This window comes from Scyliorhinus canicula, chromosome 7, assembly GCF_902713615.1.
Source record: "Scyliorhinus canicula chromosome 7, sScyCan1.1, whole genome shotgun sequence".
Classification (NCBI taxonomy): domain Eukaryota; kingdom Metazoa; phylum Chordata; class Chondrichthyes; order Carcharhiniformes; family Scyliorhinidae; genus Scyliorhinus; species Scyliorhinus canicula.
Window position 1 is genome coordinate 27827607 of NC_052152.1, and position 5661 is coordinate 27833267.

The window sequence follows — 5661 nt, forward strand, 5'->3', positions numbered from 1 at the left end:
TTGAAGGTGGTGATGTGTGTGCATTGGAAGCCGTCCTGGACTCAGATCGATGTCAAATGATAAATTTATTCCTTTAGGAGTCATATTGAGATGTGGTTCCTTTGCAAACTGTGCAAGACAATTATTTTGCAATGTTGGAGAATATGAACCCCGCAGACTAAATTTAGATCTTTACAGGCGCTCAAAGTAAAACTAATAAAAATGAAAATTGACAGCTTTTTCCTAAGGTGGTGGGGCATTTAAAAAGCTCTGGAAAATGATTACTCTTAGGGCAGTGCTTAATCAACCTCTGGTTTTAATTTATCTCCTTGTTTAACAAAGGTTAATTGTCACATCTTTAAACATGTAACTGGATTAAATTCTTGGCCTCTTGCAAAGTGATTGTTTAGTTGCGGGCAGGCGGTGGCATAGTGGTATTGGCACTGGACTAGTAATCCAGAGACCCAAAGTACTCTGAGGTCCCAGGTTCAAATCCCACTGCAGATGGTGAAATTTGAATCCACTAAAGATCTGGAATTACAAGTCGAAGGATGACCATGAAAACATTGTCGATTGTCGTAAAAACCCATCTGGTTCACTAATGTCCTTTAGTGTTAGAAATCTGCCATCCTTATCTGGTCTGGACTATATGTGACTGCAGACCTACAGCAATGTGGTTGACTCTTAACTGCCCCCTCTAGGGCAATTAGGAATTAGCAATAAATGCTGGCTCAGCCTGCGATGCCCACGTCCCATGAATGAATTTTAAAAAGTTGCAACAAGTTGTTATCTCATCAGAGGATTTGGATTCATGTGATTTAACTACTTAGCAGCTTGGGCAGTCCCAAGGTTTGCAATGAATGTTGAAAAGCTAATGACAATAATGTTCTCCTTTTACTTTCAGTGGTAAAAAAACATAAACAATGTTACAATGGTTCAAAATCGATGAATCATTTTAGAGATGCCTGTGTTTAAATTTTGCCACGGATGCAAATCCCATTATGGCCACGAACTGTTGCGTGAGGGTTTCAGATTGCTTTTCCAGCCTGATCAAGCACGGCCTCTTATGTCAAAATTCAATATAAATTGCGGTGCAATTTCATAATTATCCACTTCAGTCTGTTTTTATATTTGTTGATGTTTACAAATGTCCCGCATATTCTCTAACAAAATGAATGTTTATATGAGGGATTATAACTAACATTAATAAGTTTGCTATGATGTTAGTCACGTTGTCAAAATACATGAAAGAATTCACTCCCGCCAAAGCTGAAACCTCGAACAGCTTTCGACTTGGCTCTAGTGGCTGGAAAACCGAGCTCTCTATTGGCAGTAGTTTTGGCACCCCCGGTACCATTTTAGTACCAAAATGACACCCCCAATGCTTCTGCTCACTTCCAGCATGGCCAGTGTCAAATGGCATGTTGATTAGCCAGCAACCAAGCATTGTGAGCGTGTGTCGGAGGTACACACAGTAGTCAGTTCATGATGCCCATCAATGTTTAATGCTGATTTGATGTCAGCACTGCCATTTTGGACCGTGATGTGGAGATGCCGGCGTTGGACTGGGGTGAGCACAGTAAGAAGTCTTACAACACCAGGTTAAAGTCCTACAGGTTTGTTTCAAACACAAGCTTTCGGGGCACTGCTCCTTCGCCTGAGGAAGGAGCAGTGCTCCGAAAGCTCGTGTTTGAAACAAACCTGTTGGACTTTAATCTGATTTTGGACCATGCCACTCTAGTCAATGGCCTCTCTTAAAAACACTCAGCTAAGTAAGCATTCAGTAGCAGAAAGGATCACCCACCATGTTATTTGAAGGGATCATCAGCAACTTACAGGTTAGTTGATGATTACTTACTCCTGGTTCTGTTTGAGTTTGTGGAAGTCTTGGGTACTTTGATGAGTTGCTTACAATTGGTGAAGTGAGTGTTGCTACACATGGGGAAGGTATTTCTTGTGATCTCATCACTTGGTTTCCAGCCATTGTAGAAGTAGCTCTTGGGCCTCAGTACAAGAGGCAGATGGTGCAGCAGCAACAGATAAGAAAGCAAGCATAAAGAGAGTCCGAGGAGAGGGGAGGAAAACGCTGTCCACAGGAGGCCTTATCCATTTAGGGTCTTCCCGCACTCCACCAGTGACATATAATGGCAGCAGTGGGTACGATCAACAAGATGCATTGCAGCAACTCACCAAAGCTCCTTCCAAACCATGGCCTTTACAACATAGAAAGACAAGGGAAGAAGCTGAATTGGAACACCTACAAGTACCCCTCGAGGCCACACACCATCCTGACGTTGCTAGCTCAAGATCCTGGGACTCCCTCCGTAACAGCACTTTGGGTGTATCTGCACTAGATGATATTTAACAGTTCAAGAAAGCGGCTCACCACAACCTTCTATGACGGAAGACTAACTAATGTTGGCCTAGCCAGTGACACCCAGATCCCATGAAAAAAGTGAAAACAAACAATTCAATGCACTATGGAGTGAGGTTATCTCCAGCTGACCTACCCTGACCTTGCTATGCTCTGTGGTTTCGCACTGACAACCTTCATGAATGTTAAGCACAAGAAACGAACAGGCCGGCATCAAGGTAATCTCATTCTTTTTCTGCTTTAACTCAGAATTAGTATCACCTTCCTTGTCTCTGAGCCCCAGAACTGCAGAACGTCACGTACACAGGGAGTCTGGAATAGATTGCTGCAAGTCCAGATAAGCTGAACACCTTTCTAGTCAGAAATAGTCCAAGACTCCGTGCACCAAGTCACACACTCATGCAGCTACAGATCTTTTTACAGAAGCAGTTAGAGTTTGTCAAGGCTGAAGCCACGTCTGCATCATGCCCTGTACCTCTGTGGTTGGGATTTTTTTTAAATGTAGAAATCTTTGAACTAATTGAAACCAAATACTTGTTTCAAGACAAGCTGAATAGATGGTGGTCAAACCGCATAAACTCAAGCATCTGAACCACAAACGTCTTACTTGTATTTCTACCACATTTATTTTTAACGTTCATCATTTTCCATGTGAATGTGAGGGAGTGACACAGTTATTAATTAACCTGAAAGAACTCCAAGTTGGAACCTGACTCAAGTACATCAGATCAAACTGAGTTTTCCAGTCTCCTTCAGAGCTGTTATGCTGGGCCGAATTCTCCTGACCGCATGATGACAGGGGTGGATGACGTAAAGACTTAGGAGCAGAAGTAGGCCATTCAGCCCATCAACTCTGCTTTGCCATTCAATGAGATCAGGACTGTTCTGATATGATAATCATCAACTCCACTTTCCCACCTTATCCAATAACCCTCGATTCCCTTACTAGTTAAAAATCTGACTATCTCAGCCTTGAACATACTGAATGACCCAACCTCTACAGCTCTCTGCGGTAAATAATTCCACAGATTCACTAACTTCTAAAAGAAACAAATTCTCATCTCTGCCTTAAATGGGTGATTCCTTACTCTGAGATTATGCCCTCTGGTCCTACACAAGGGGAAACAACATGTACACATGTACCCTGTCAAGGCCCTTGAGAATCCTATGTGTCTATAAGGACACCTATTATTCTTCTAAACTCCATTGAGTACAGGCCCAACATACTCAATCTTTCCTCATAAGAAAATCCCTCCATACTCGGGAGGAACCTAATGAACCTTCTCTGGCCTGCCTCGAATGCCAGTATATCTTTCCTTGGATAGCATATTCCACCAAGGGGAATGTTTTCCATTTCCTTGTCTGCACCAACTGGGTGGGAAGCCAACTAAGCAGATTGCAGACTCTGAACTTGAGGGCACACAGGCATTTCACACACAGGCAGAGTATCTGAGTATGTGAAGTGACTACCACCTCTATGGAAATGGCCCTCTGTGCAGGTCAGGGAGCCATTGGAACTGGAGGCTCCATACCCTAAAGAGAGGACCACCAACTAGAAAGCGGTTTCCCCTCTGCTCACCCCAAATAATTTTAACTTTAAACACATGCCTAAAAGGAGCCTTTGTGTTGGGGCACCCTCACGATCCCAACCTGCTACCGCAGCCTCCACTTCATGTCATCCTCATGAGGCTGCCTCCAGAAAGGCTACACTCTCTGGCGTCTTGCCAGTAAGCGTGGGCTTGGGATGTCCCATTTAGTTCTGACATTGTAGTCTTGAAGCCTGCGGAATAACCCAGCCTGCTGTGTCAGTATTCTTTCTTCACCAATCAGTTCATCTGTCTGGGGTCCATGGTTATGTAGACCGCCTCTTCCATTCCCCCTCCTTCTTCTCCTCTTTCTGAAGTGGTCGCCGAATCCATGGCAAGTGGAAGGCCCCCATGATGGTTATGAAAGAAGCGGCAGACCACCAAGAATTAGGGTGCTCCACTGTGTACGGAAGAGCTGGTCCAGAGTGATCCAGGCAGTGGCACGTTTGCTTCTGCACCCCAATAGTCTGTTCAATGTTGTTTCTTGTGGCAGCAGGGAGCTTGCTGCATGTGTGCTGGCCACAAATCATTGGATTGCCTAAAAAAGGCATGAGCCAGGTGTCAAAAAGCTGGCACTTGTCACCCAGCAACCTCTGGCTTGATGTGGTAGTGTAGAGATTGCTGGGACATTGGACTGGCATAACATGACTGCACCAAGCTTGCTAATCAGCCTTGTTTGCTGTTTGTGGTCATGAACCAACTATGGCATCAAGAAGCTCTGGCAAAACTGAAGTCAATGGGAATTGGGGGCAAATCTCCACTGGTTGAAGTTCCTAGGACAGAGGAAGATGGTTCTGGTTGTTGGAGGGGGAAACGAGGGGGAGCCACTCGATGTGGTATATTTGGCCTTATAGAAGGTGTTTGACAAAGTCCTGCATAAGGAATTATTGTGGAAGATTAAAGCACATGGGAGTGGGGGAAGTGTATTGAGGAGCTTAGAAAACTGGTTGGCAGAGAGGAAACAAAGGGTAGGAATTAATGGGTCATTTTCAAATTGGCAGGCAGTAACTAGTGGGGTGCCACAGGGATTGGTGTGGGACTCCAGCTATTCGCACTATGTATTAATGATTTGGATGAGGGAACAAAATGCAACATCTCAAAGTTTGCAGATGATGCCAAGTTGGGTGGGAGGGTGAACTGTGACAAGGATGCAGGGGTCCTACAGCATGATCTGGACAGGTTGGGCAAGTAGGCAAATCAATGGCAGATGCAGTATAATTTGGATAAGTGTGAGGTTATTCACTTTGGAAGCAAAAACAGGAAGGCAGATTACTACCTGAATGGTTGTAAATTGGGAGAGGGGAGTGTGCAGGTTCAGCAGGCAGGAAAGAAGGATAATGGTATGTTGGCCTTCATTGTGAGAGGTTGAGAGTGCAGCAGCAGGGATTGTTCTTGCAATTATACAGGGCCTTGATGAGGCCACACCTAGAATATTGTGTGCAGTTTTGGTCTCCTTTTCTGAGAAAGGGTGTTCTTGCTCTCGTGGGAGTGCAGCAAAGGTTTACCAGACTGATTCCGGGGATGGCTGGGCTGACGTATGAGCAGAGGTTGACTAGGTCAGGATTGTTTTCGCAGGAGTTCAGACGAATGAGGGGGGATCTCATGGAGACTGATAAAATTCTAACAAGACTAGGCAGGGAAGATTCAGGAAGGATGTTCCCAATGGTGGGTGTGTCCAGAACCAGGGGTCACAGTCTGAGGATTCGGGGTAGACCATTTAGG